Below are 13,876 nucleotides of genomic sequence, written 5' to 3' on the forward strand. Positions count from 1 at the left end.
AAATAAAGTGTCCTGTTCTATAATTTTAATGAAGATATTCTTTCCATAATAATCTTTCTAGATATTATATGACTTGAAGAGAAGATAAAACATGAAGCCAGAGTAGTTGCAGACAGGCTGAGTTGCTAAGTTGAGTTCTGTGCTTGTTTCCCCGGGAGCCCAGTGGCTTTCAAAAAGGGCTTGTTAGTGAACAGTTTAAGGTTCTTACCCAAGGTTAGTGGCTGGCATGACGGCGGTGGCAAGATAAGTGGTTTCCCGCAGCCTGGTTTTCCTCTTGGCAGAAGAAGAATGAAGATTCTGTTGCAGGGAATGCAGGTCTTTCTCATCATGAGCTCTTCCTGTGTCCTGAGGGAACAGGACTGAGAAGATTCCCTGATAGGCAGACAGAGATCCACCTGCCGGGACCACAGGCGTGTGCCGAGGAGTGGTGAGCCTATGACCTGACTAGCAGAAGAAACATTATTTAGGTTCAACAATATGTATTTGATCTTTTCTACATTACTTCTCAGTCACACATGTGTCAGAAAAGTAAAGTTAGGTTTAGCATGGTTTATTTATTAATTTACTTGTAGTGAGTCATTTTCACTTCTGGTTCTTTTCCTTATCTGCCTCATCATAGGCCAATGTAGGACTTTTCTGTAAAACTCTTTTAATGTATGCTAAATAGTACAGTCGTCGGGCACTGTAGTGCATGCAGAGGCAGGCGGATCTCTGAGTTCAAGGTCAGCCTGGTCTACTAAGTGAGTCCTGGACAGCCAAGGCCTCACAGAGAAACCCTGTCTCAAAACAAAAACAAAAACCAACCAAACAAACAAAATTTTAAGTGGAATGTTGTTATTTTCAGTTCTGTAACTTCGTTTCTTTGGAGCTCTCGGCGCTTGAGGTGTGGTTATCTGGACCCAGGGGCCTGCCAAACTTCCCAGAAGCTACCGCCTGTTCTTTTTGCTCTTCTGTTGTCTTTTTTTCCCTCTAATTCATGGTCTAGTTTGTTCTTAACCATGTATATTCTTTTTCATTCTAGAATTTAAAGTTTATTTTTAAGCTCCCCTCTTCCTCAGACAGGGTCAGGGTCCCATTGTGTAGCCCACGTTGACCCCCTCTCCAGTGCTGCGGTTATTACATATGTGCTGCTAAGCCTGTCCGGAAATTATTCCCAATAAAGAAAATAAAAGCAAGAGCTGGGCGTGGTGGCACACTGCTTTCATTCTAGCAGAGGCAGGCGGATCTCTGTGAGTTCAAGGCCAGCCTGGTCTACAAAGTGAGTCCAGGACAGCCAAAGCTACACAGAGAAACAACAACAACAATAAAAAGAAGCAAACTGAGAGTTAAATAGGTTAAATTTTCTGTAATTTTTTTAACACAATAAAAAGATACGTCTTATATTTTTGTATACAACTTTGGAAAAAATACAATTTGGATTTTAGATATTTGGACTCCAGAGATGAGCAAGACATATTCTGCTCTCAAGGAGGTAGAGTAGAGCTGGAGAGATAAAGTGTGGACTCTAGAGCAAGGGAAGGCATGGAAGAGGGTCCCGGGCATTCTGTGATGAGGCTGAGGAAAGACTAGGGGAGTAGGACTCCTTGTGTGGACTTAAGTAATCCTCTGCAGAACTCTGTTGACCGTCCTTTCTTAGGCCAGTCGTGATGGCATATGTTTGTAGTTCCAGCACTTAACGGAGCAGCAGATGGTTGGAGAATTTGGGGTCATCTGGACTGTAAGAAAAAAAAGATTTTTGATAGTATACAGTTAAGTTTTAGGGTGAGATTGGAGGTGCAGGAATTATACTTGTCGGATTATAAACAGGAAATAGAATTAAAACCAAACTAACCTAGTCTTTGTTACGTTGTGGTCATAAGCAGCTCCCAGATTTCAGTACTTACTAAACATGGTTTGTATTTTTGCTCAGGCTGATGTCTTTCATGTAATTTTGTTCCAGAATTCATGCTGGAGATATACCTTTGGTTTGAGGTGTTTCTTTTGTGCCAGAAGGAAATGAGTCTGTTTGCCCTGATCTCAGCCATTTCCTCCCCTCTTCCCTTTCCTCCTCCTCCCCCTCTCTTTCACTTTCCAGTGTACGTTTATTTTTGAGACAGGGTTTTGTTACATAGGTTTGGCTCCGTGGAACTTCTTATGTAACCCAGGCTGGCCTTGACCTTGTAGCAGTGCTCCTGTCTCAGCCTCCCAAGTGCAGGGATTACAAGCGTGAGTGACTGCGTCCAACATTCATTTAACAGTGTATCATTGACTGAGAAAGTGTAGGCAAGCTGACCGCAAGGTTTTAGAGCTGCTCTAACCCCCACCAGGGAGGAACAGGGAGGAATTTGAATAACAAGTAATCTGTGCGTACGCGGCAATGCTTCCGTCCTCTTGGGTTAGGCTGGGGGTCTGATCGACGGCACGCTGTACGCGTTATCCCAGTGTGCTGCTGCAATAGCGTGTGAGGGGACGAGGGACCAGAAGTTACCCTGGGCTGCTCCAGTCCTGAAACTCCTGCTTGTGTCTGGTGCTAAAAGGAGCATGCCGTGGTTTACAGTGTGAATCTGCAATGGCCCTGTAGGCTCATGCGTTGAATTCCTGCTCCCTAGCTTGTGCTGCTACTTTGGGAGACTATGGGACCTTTAGGAGGTAGGACTTTGCTATTGGGAGGTTTTGTTTAGACCTTTGAACGTTTACCTGGCCCTTGGTTCCTGCCTTACTCTGCTGTCTGCTCTGCTGTGGTATAATAGCCTCCGCTCACCTTCCTGCCGCCACAGCCGGGCTCTGCCTGCCTTTTGGGCCCTGATGTGCTGTGAAAGCCTCTCAAACCGTGAATCAAGATAATCTTTCCTCTCTCAGGTTGTTTCTGTCAAGTACTTTGTCACTTTGCAAGTCGCACAGGGACTGGGGAGAATGAGCGAGTAGGAGCGGTGGGCTCCTTCATGCAGAGAGAGATTTTTTGTCACTCTGGGGTCTGAGAGTGGGCATGGAAAGGTGGAGATGGGTTGCTTTTGAGTTACTTCAGGTGTTTGTTCAAGTCCTAGTTCATTGTGAGTAGGAATAAAAGAAAGGGAAGATGGAAAGAAATACACAGTTGTCTACCATGTGAGAGAGTGGTGAATTGGTCAACATAGGAAGTATCAGTAATAGAAGATATTAAAATGCCTTACTTTCGACATGCTGACTTTGGGTGTTTGTGGGCATCTAAATGGAGAAGACTAGTAAGCAAATTGGATAAAGGGAGTAAAGCTCACAGGATGTAGAAAGTATTATTAAAATGGTTGAATAGTAGGGCTGGGACTATAGATCATTAGTAGATAGCTTGCTTGTCATGTGCAAAACCTTGGGGTTTGATCTCCAGCATTACCAAAAAAAAAAAAAAAAGAAAAAAAATCATGGAATGTATGGGCAAGAAATCACGGATAAACAAAAAAAGCTAAAGAGGAGAAGGCTAAGGCCAAAAGTGAGAAAGTAAAGATTGAGCTATAGCCAGTGAGGTCACTGCATAGGTGACAGATTAAGCAAGCAAGCTGAAAGCAGCAGTCAGAAAGGAGGACACTTAATGCTGTGTTGGAGATGGAGATCTGAAATGTATGACCTTGGGAGTGGTTAGCTGACCTAGAGTGGAAGAGAATATCATTAGAACTGAGATCTAGGAAGTCAAGGCTAAAGCTTCATGAGCTGCTTGAATCATCCAGTATGACAGAAAGTCCTAGCTGTTGGATCTGTGTTCAGCAATATTCACTGAAAAAACTGTTTAGAATTAAATTCACCTTTGCTTAACAGTAACCATCAATATTATGATTTTTCTTTGTATGTGGATTTTTCATAAACTGTGCTTCATTGTTCAGATAAAGTAATCTTTATTTTAAATAAAAATAACATTTCACATAATTTACAGCACTTGTTGCATTTATTTTGTTCTAATTTAAGTAAGATATGATTTATTGATCCTCAGTTGTAAACCTTGGACTGTATATATTACATTTGATTTATGAAGAGAGCTACAGAGATAAAGCTATAAGATTGATGTAGTAGATTCACAAAGAGGACTGAGTGGCCAGGATTCTTAACCACAGCTCATGTTAAATATATCTCCACGATTAGGGGCTTTCATGTTTCTTCATGACTGTTGGCGCTCAGGGGTGGTATTTCTTATATGGACCAGCCAGGAAGGACAGAGAGTAAAGGACAAAAACAGTCATCCCTAGATGCTCCACCCAACTTTCTCATGCATAGACTTGGGTGGAATTTAGGGTAACAAGGATCTAAGAGGGGTTCGGATATGTGGTAGCAGCTGGGAGGAGAGATGGCTGAGTGGTGTGACCTTGAGAGGAGCTGCTCTTTATGAGACCGAAGAAATCTGTCAGACAATACAACAAGCAAAGGTTCTCAGTGTGTCACAGCACTTGTGAGGCATTTTAAAGAGCTAGCAAGGAGCAGTGTGGTTGGAGAAGAGTACATGGGGGCTGAATTGTCCAGACGAGACCAGTAGGTGGAAAGGAGCCGGGTACCATATGTGATCTTGATGGGTCATAGCGAGGACTTCAAGCTTTGGCGTCTGCCAGATTAGATGGGAATTTCTGAAAGATTTTAGACAGATCCTAAGTTTTAAGTGTATTGACTGCAAGGTTGAGAACAGACTAAAGGGGTCAAGGGTGGTAGTAAGGAGATCACATAAGAGATTTTTGCAGCCACCAGATTAAAGTCAATGACACTTTGGACCAGATAATTGCAGGGAAGATGGGGAAAGTAGATTCTTTCTTGAGTGTGGACTAAGTAGGATATGCTATGTGCCCTGTGGATTTGAAATAGAAAAAGAGCAGGTTTAGATGTTCTGGCCGTAATAATTGGAAAGATGAGTACGGAGGGGAGCAGCTGTCCAAAATGTATATTGGTGTAGGGCCCTCCACTGCAGCGGTCGGATCTGTATTCATTTCCTTTCTCTCAGTGTGTGTTTAGCTGACTTTCAGAGCATGCATTCAGTTTTGCTCAAGAAATGATTGTTTAACAACTAACTAAGTACAGTTAATTTCAGCAGCTTAGCCATTGTCAGATAAGATTATTTGGTTACAGAGCAAACCAAAATAGATTTTGCTTAATTTGCTGTTACAGAGAGAAAGAAAGTGTGTGAGCAGGTTAGAGAAGACATTGTAAGGATGATGGGATGCTCACAGGTTCTAAGGAAGAGGCATGAATTGTCTAAGGTCTAGTGGCCATGGTGTCTCTGTCAGGGCCGTGCTGGGGTGTCTGATTTAGCAGGTATGGGAGACGGGGGTAGGCCAAAGTGGAGCACCTTAGAGTGCGCACAGTTCAGAAGAGCGTTAGCACACCAGTGAATGACAAACATTCTTCTTGCTGTCCTGTCTTCCAGTCCCAACTTCTTGACTTTCTTTCTGGGTTGTGTTTGTGTGAGTGTGCGTGTGTTTTGAGATTGGGATTCTCAATGTAGCTCTGGCTGTCCTGGAACTTGCTAAATAGACCAGGCTGGCCTCAAACACAGAGAGCTCTTGAGTGCTGGGATTAAAGGCGTGCACCACAGCTCCTGGCTTTGTATTCTATGTTTTTAAAATTTAAGTTTACAGTCTTTGTACCCATCTTGCCTGATAATTTTACATGGTTAACTTTTTTTTTTCTGAGTAATATTTGGTGCTAATGGAAAGTCTTTGAGTTAAGCTCATTTTATTCTGGTAGACTTATAATATACACTATTTGGTACAAGGTCAAAGCTTACTGCAGCAGAACTCTGTGCATGCTGCCATAGTCTGGAATCTGTTGACTCTGGGGTTATGGTCGTTGAAGATGAACAGGCCTCAGAATGCCGAGTGAAGGCTCGGAGCACAGTGAGGAAGGGGTTACTGAAGGCCCGAGAGAAGGAGCCTTTACCATGCCGTTTGTACATGGTGTATCTTCTTTATTGACACCGACACGTGTGGCCGGGAACATGGAGGTGACAGTGTAACGAAATGCCTTGGAGGGAAAGGGCTTGGTGATCCGGGTTCCATCTGGAGCTCGTGGGAAGAGCTGCCCCACACCCATCCGAATCCCAGCTCCCCCGTGGGACGGGAGGGGCACAGTCACCTGGAGGGCCCTGGGTCAGCTAGTCGACAGTGTGGTGGAGACTGTGAGAGAGATGTGCCTCAGCAAGGTGGAAAGAGAGCATCGACCCCCAAAAGTTGTCCTCTGACCACACCCTGCCAATGGCCCTGCCCCTGTGTATGTCACACACTCATGTAGGCAGAATGTTGGAAAGTGCTGTCTGCCTTCTGCTAGTTGCCTATAAGGTATAAAAATAGAGATAAGCAAAAATGAGCCAATAGAAGGAACTATTTCTGTTGACTTACTTGTTTATTGTGAGACAGTTCTGCAGTCCACTCTGGCCTTGAGCGCTCGCTCCTTCTGCTTTGCACCCAGCACTGGGACCGCAGGAGTTAGCGCACACCCAACTACTATTTGTTTGAGGGAGTCTGCAGTCCAGGCCTGCCGTGGATCATGGCAGTTCTCCTGCCTTAGCCTCCCAAATGCTAGCCTCACTGGCATGAGCTTCCGTTCCGTATTGGAGTAAATATTTCCAATTCAAGACTGGTTGTGTTAGAAAAGAAAACTTTCTCATTCCTAGTAGCTCCAGGTGAGCAATAACTTAAAAACACGGCTTCAAAGCACAGATAAAACTCAAGGTGTTGTGAGTAAATCCTTTTTTTGAAACTTTCCTAAGATTTAGGCAATACCACATAGACCCTTTCCTTAGAGGAGAGCAAGTCTAAAGGCCTTCAGAGAGTATCTCTTAGCCCTGTCCTTAGACAGGGGGACACTTGAAGATCGAGGTTATTTTTTCAACATTAGCTTCACTTGACATTTATTTAGCATCACATTTATTTGAGAAAATTAATATATTGTGTATTATAATATTATGTAGATAAATGTCATACACCCACATATACTAGGTCTCTGTCTACATAGAATTTCTTGGAGAGTATACAAGGCTTTTAAGAAATTGCACACTAACCATCTGTTCTGTAACAGTAACCCGGAGGCTGGAGCCAAGAAGTTAGAGAATAGTTACCGGGGCGGGGCTTCGTCACCACCGAGGGACTGGGGAACTAAATATCAGAACTGAAGGGCCAACTCCGTGCTTTCCCCACTTGGCCTCACGTTTGAATGGGAATGTCTGCTGTGGTTACCCTAGCCAGGCTCGGTACCCTGTGTGTGTCGAGTGTGTGGGAGCAGATAATTTGTCTCTTTAATTCAGATCAAGAGGAACTAGAGTGCAGTAGCTGTACAGAGGAACTGCATCTGAGGAGCTCCAGCCACACCTGGACCTGACTTAGATATGGACAGACTGACGTCAAGCTGGTGCCACAATGAGAGGAGAATTTGGAAGGTCTTAGGAAAGGGTGAGTGTATTTTGCATGTGGGAGGAGTTGTTGGGCCAAGGGGTGGTGTGTGGCAGTTAGACTCCAAAGTGGCCTCCGCACTCCAGAGTGACCCTCCTGCCCTCCAGGGGTAGTCTTCTGTCCTTGCTTTGAACGGGGGCTGGCGGCAGCGAGCCGGTTAACTAACAGAGTGTCATTTGTTGGGCTGCTGGGATAGATCCTGGGAAGCAGCACAGCCTCTCTGTGTGGTACCTGGGATTCTTCTTGGAGTAACTCACTCTTGGAACATGGCTAACACGCTGTGAGAAACCGCAGCCAGCGGGAGAAGTCCTTACTGACACCCCAGTGAACGACTAGCGAGCAGCCAGTGCCAGCTGCGCCTGCGCCAGAGTGCGTGAGTGAAGAGTGGTGTGCAAAGTCTGTCAGTCTCAGTTGGACCTCTCCCGGGACCAGAGGCCAGCGTGTGAGTAAGGCTGTTCTTGGAGAGGACCTGGCTTTGAGTCCCAGCAGCACGTGTGGGCTCACAACTGTTTGTGACTCCAGTTCCAGGCGAGCCCACTTCTTTTTTCCTTCCGGGAACACTAGGCAGTCACAGAGCACAGGAATATTTATAGGAAACACCTAAGTTTTAAATGTAAGTTTGTGTTGAAGAGTCTAGTCTTAGCCGTTCAGGTCGGCCCAGCTGGGGCTTCATTCATCGTTAGGAGGAAGCCGGCCCTGCAGTACCTTGACCCAGTGTCCTCCAGATCAGTAGAGCAGCAGGGCGATACTCACTGAACGCCGCTGCATTTGGGGAGTTGTTGTTAAGAATTTATTTTTATTTCATTCGCATTGGTGTGAGGGTGTCAGATCCCCTAGTACTGGAGTTACAGACAGTTTTGAGCTGCCATGAGGGCTGGGAACTGGACCTACGTCTTCTGGAAGAGCAGCCAGTGCTCTTAATCACTGAGCCATTTCTTCAGCCCCTGTTTTTTTTTTTTTTTTTTTTTGTTTTTTTGTTTTTTTGTTTGTTTGTTTGGTTGGTTGGTTGGTTGGTTTTTGAGACAAGGTCTTACTATGTAGCCCTGCCTGTCCTGGAACTCACTATGTAGACCAGGCTGGCCTAGAACTCACAGAGAAATGCCTGCCTCTGCCTCTTGAGTGCTGGGATTAAAGCTATGTGCCACCACACCTGGCTCACTGGACTTTTTTTTTTAATATCAGTAAATAACTGGAATGTTGTTGGACAATCAGAAAATAATCTAGCTCTATGCAGTCTGTGAGAGAGATCTCTGTGTGAAAGGAGGGGGCATAAGGAGTCAGAGAGATTGGAGGTAAAGGTGTGGACAAACCTAGTCTTACAAGTATTGCTAAAGCCTACTAGTTGTAGATAAAATTCATTTGAAGGCAAAAGTCATTATTACAGTTAAAATAATGAGGAGAAATCTAAAGAGATGATGAGATGAGCATGACATATAGACAGGCTCCAGGTAGACTTGAGAATACATAGATGAGCTAGAGGAGTCTCAGCTGCACAGGAGAATGAGGCAGGAGGAGTGCCTGAGCCTGCATGTGCGCCTGCGCACCAGCAGAGGGCAGCAGATCTCACTGTGGATGGTTGGGAGCCACCATGTGGGTGCTGGGCATTGAACTCAGGACCTCTGGAAGAACAGCCAGTGCTCGTAATCCCTGCGCCATCTCTCCAGCCTGTAGTTTGGTTTTTGATTTTTGTAACTCTAGCTGTCCTGGCACTTGGTAGTAGATCAGGTCTGCCTTATTTCTGCTTCTGCCTCTTTCAGTGCCGCCATGTCTGACTAAGATATCAGTCTGTTAGAAAGTGAAGGGGAGGAGACGGGGTCGTGGTGAGAGAACAGGCGCACATAATACAGGAGGACGTGTGCGTGTAGCTCTGGGAGTAGTTTGGTAGTTCTGACTTTTTTCTGCCAACCTATGGTCATGTGGGCAAAAATTTTTTTCTGAGCATATGCTAAAAATTGAATAACCAGCAAGCTTCATTTGATAGGCATGCACAGAGTCTTAACAGATGAAGACACTTAAAAACGTTTAAAAATACTAAATATGCTAAGGTCAGGGTAAGCCCCAGCAACACCAGTGAGTGGATTTAAGCCCATTACAGCCCATAAACGCAGGTAGGGTTAAAACAGCAAAAGAACAATCAAATAACCTCACTGTGACCTTAAAGGCACACAGCTAAGAAACTGGTAGGTGAAAGAGGAGAAAATAACCAAAACTGGAAGTACAGCTGAATTCCAATAGAAACAGTTTGTGGGCTATCTGAGAGCAGTACCCATAGGGAGATTACAGCCTTTTCTACTTTGTTTCTTGGAAGTTTGATTTGAGCCCTTAAACATATCTTTTATCATAGCCGGGCTCTGTGGCGCACACCTGTGATCCCAGCACTCGGGAGGCAGAAGCAGGTGGATCTCTGTGGGTTCGAGGCCAGCCTGGTTTACAGAGTGAGTTCAGGACGCCCAGGGCTGTACAGAGAAACCCTGTCTCAAAAACCAAATATCAACGAAAAATGTCTTTTGTCTTTTGGTTTTTGAATAAGATATGTTGTAGTGCCCTTATTTGAACATTCCAACATTTATCTGTTGTTGTTGGTTGTAGCTGTGCGTCTTCTTGTCTGTGTGGGGCATCACCTTCCCACGTGTGGTAAATGTGTTAAGATTACAAACAGGAGTTGTACTCTCCTGAGCACGTTGGTCTTTCCCTTTGTTGCACACAAAGCCGAGGCACCAGCACTCTGGGGCCTTCCTCCGCTCTCTTCACGTGGCCAGAGCAGCTGTCCCCAGATGCGTTGGGCTACTCTGCCAGTGCCACGTGGCTGTGCTCTTGAGTGGGGGAGACGGTTGTCCTGCGCCGAGGGCCGCTTCATGTGCCTGTTTCAGTCCTCTGCTGAGCACTGAGGTTCTCCGCAGAATCTCAGATGCTGCTGTGCAGCCCTCCGCTCCCTGCTCACCATCCTGCAGGCTGTTTGCCTCGGTTTCCCCAGACTCTCAACTCAAGGTGACGGGAGACAGTAGCTTTCTTTCACCTTGCTTCCTTTCTCTCAGAGCCCACTGTTCTGTGTTGCTGGGTGTGCCTTGTTTCTGTGTGCTTGTTTCAGGTATGGCCTGGAACTGTCTTTGTAGCTCACGCTGGCCTTGAACTTGTGGCAGTGTACTTGCCTCATTCGACCTCTTGAATGCTGGCATTGTAGATGTGAGCCACTGTGCCTGATTGGTTTGTTTTTAAATGTCCTTAAACTGCTTCACGAAAGATATATCTGTCAGTTGTGCAGGCCTGCCAGGGGAACAGCATGAGTTGACGTTTTCTACACATAAGTTTCTTCAGGCACTTTGACAGATTGTTTTACATTTTGTTGTAAGCGGTGATTAATACTTACTATTGATTTATCTTCTGGTAATGCTGCTGTTAATCCTAAGCAGCTGTATACCCAAATCACCACCCAGAGACTGGGTTTATTTAGTTAACCTAGAACACAATGCTGGGCAATAGCTACTCCATCCTAAACCTCCAAGCCCTCATAGTTTCCTAACATTTAGATTTCCCACATTATACTTGCTATTAGTGATATCGTGGGTCCAGTCCATTTCTCCACGCTGTTCCAAGATCTCTCCTCCAGCTCTCCCCTAGCTCTCCTCTCGAACCCCTCCCTGCATCTGGCACCTCCACGCCTTAAGCCTGTGGCGGGACGGGCGCAAAGGACACATCTGACCGCAGGCAGGGGGATTGGCAGCATTGGGGGAGCAGGGACATCAGAGCGGATATGAAGTTCATCTGGTGAGCTGGATGTCTGCTGGTCCCTGCCTCACCTGGTGTCAGGACAGTACACACTTGCAGCTCCTGCTCCCAGGGCCACTCTCATCAGGTGGGTTCAACTTCCTCAGTTTATGCTGCCAAACCTCACATACTAACGAGTAGAAAGCATCCTCCACACCCTGTCGGGTCTTAGCTGATGTTTCAGTGTATGGGACGCCATAGCTGTGAGCAAGGTCCCGGGCCTGCCCAGACTCAACTGTGCTAGCGGCAAGGTGACACTTGTTCCCCACCAGCACCATTGGCACGTTGTCTGAGTTCTTCACCCGCTTGATCTGCTCCCTGTACTGATGGATCTCTTCAAGTTTGGTGTTGTCGATGGCAACCACACAGAGGAAGCCCTCCCCTCCACACAGAGGAAGCCCTCCCCTGTGCGTATGTACTGGTCCCACATGGCACTGTAGTCTTCTTGACCTGCTGTGTCTAAGAGGTCCAGCAGACATGTCTCCGCATCAGTGACCACCTGTTTCCGATAGGAGTCCTCTATGGTGGGTCATACTTGTCCACAAAATGGTTTCGGATCAGCTGGGCAGTCAGGCACTCTTTCCCACGCTCCTGCGCCCACCACCACAAGCTTGTACTCTGTCATTGCTTCTCCAGGGGCTGCCACTCCAGGGGCTCCTGCCCCACCGCTTGCTGGCCGGACTGCCCCTGGGGCCAGGGCCGGGGCCGGGGCCGGGGCAGGGGCAGGGGCAGGGGCAGGGGCAGGGGCAGGGGCAGGGGCAGGGGCGCGGATGGGCGCCGGCTAGGCCCGTGCATGGGCTCCGTCCACTGCGGGTGCAGCTTGGCCTTGCACTCTCGCTGATGTTGGATCACTGATGTGCTTTCCTTTGGCCCAGTAGACGTCCTAAGTCACAGCGGTCCTCAGCAGGTCCCTTGGGTTTCGGCACCACCTGTAGTCACCCGCGACCACCAATAGAAACGGCCTGCACAAGGGAATTAAAAGAGACAGAGAACACGAAGAAGTTATGCCAAGACAGTGCTCTGATCAAGGCGCCATCTTTATTACAGAGTAAAGCACTTATATAGGTTTCCAAGTAAACATATCCAAGCAAAACAGGAGACTTAACCAGGCAAAACAGGAGACTTAACTGAGCAAAACAGGAGACTTAACCAGGCAAAACAGGAGACTTAACCAGGCAAAACAGGAGACTTAACCAGGCAAAACAGGAGACTTAACCAGGCAAAACAGGAGACTTAACCAGGCAAAACAGGAGGCTTAACTGAGCAAAACAGGAGGCTTAACTGAGCAAAACAGGAGGCTTAACCAGGCAAAACAGGAGACTTAACCAGGCAAAACAGGAGACTTAACCAGGCAAAACAGGAGACTTAACCAGGCAAAACAGGAGGCTTAACTGAGCAAAACAGGAGGCTTAACCAGGCAAAACAGGAGACTTAACCAGGCAAAACAGGAGACTTAACCAGGCAAAACAGGAGACTTAACTGAGCAAAACAGGAGACTTAACCAGGCAAAACAGGAGGCTTAACTGAGCAAAACAGGAGGCATAACCAGGCAAAACAGGAGGTGTCTGCTGAAAACAACAGGAATAGTGAGCCAGCAGGACTTGCACCCTCGTGACCATCTCGGGTCCAATGGAATGGCTACCTCAACATTTCTAGTATTTTAAAGCCTCGAATGGTGGTACACAGCTTTATCCCAGCACTCAGGAGCAGAGGTAGGTATCTGGTCTGTCTAGCAAGTTCCAGGCCACCTAGGGCTACACAATGAGACCCTGCCTTTAAAACATTTTTAAAAGCGTTTCCAGTTAATTCCTCTTGTTGTGATTTTTATTTGCAAAACAAAGATATTTAGTTTGTTCTATGGTTATGTAAGTAGAGAAATACTTTAGCAGCACAGGCCTGGGGTCGAAACTAAGTATCACAACCTCCTTTCTCGTATTAGTTTCCACACAGCATCAGGTGGTCATTTTTGTTTTTCTCTTTAAGAGTAATCCATCTCTCTAGTTTGACTTGATCTTGTGACTGTAGGGAAGAAACCTCCTAGGAACAGAATAAAGAAACTTTTTATGTTCTGAGGCTTTTAAAAACAAAATGAAGATACAAATATTTTTTTTTACATTTCGTATCTTTATGCACTTCCACAATGCAGCCATTTTTCCTTAACAAAAATGAAACACTGTCCTGTAGTCTAGTTAATGTTTTTTTAAATAAATAATTGATTCCTAAGATTTCCTATTAAGACTGTGTTCTGGATGAATAATTTAAGGGAAAGTGATGAGGCTATCAATTCTCTCAGTAAAATAATGAAGGAAAGAGAGATGTGGGGTTGGTTTTAAGGAGAGTGATCATGTGGGTGCAGATGAGGGAGTTGGCCGGTCTCAGGCTCATCTGACCAGCATTAAGAAAGCCATCTGATGAAACCATCCTGAGATAGTGTGAGTCCTACTTTTGGTGTGAAAGGTCATTGACGGATTCTACCTTGGGACGCTTACACTTACTTTCTCTCTTCCCTCCCTGTGTTCAGTATACAGTTGTTGATTAACTGGAAAGCAGAGTGAGGGGCTGGAGAGAAGGGCGCAGAAGACCTGGGGGGCTCACAAATGCATGGAACTCCAGTTGCAGAGGCCTCGGCACCTTCCTTTGGCCACGGGGCTGCACACATGTGCTCACAAACCCAGCAGGTGCGCACACACACACACAGTTACCTCCTTAAAAACAGAGAAGGAGAGACAGTCCCCTTC

General features: G+C 46.1%; 1 protein-coding gene and 1 pseudogene across 2 annotated transcripts in view; one reads left to right on the forward strand and one right to left on the reverse strand.

Annotated features, from left to right (window-relative positions):
* The window catches only part of Ahcyl2 (adenosylhomocysteinase like 2), a 134,415-nt gene that overhangs the window by 21,329 nt on the left and 99,210 nt on the right, over positions 1–13,876 (forward strand). The window lies entirely within an intron of this gene.
* LOC110550988 (GTPase HRas-like) lies at positions 11,177–11,763 on the reverse strand (annotated as a pseudogene).

This window comes from Meriones unguiculatus, chromosome 21 (genome assembly GCF_030254825.1).
Source record: "Meriones unguiculatus strain TT.TT164.6M chromosome 21, Bangor_MerUng_6.1, whole genome shotgun sequence".
NCBI lineage: Eukaryota > Metazoa > Chordata > Mammalia > Rodentia > Muridae > Meriones > Meriones unguiculatus.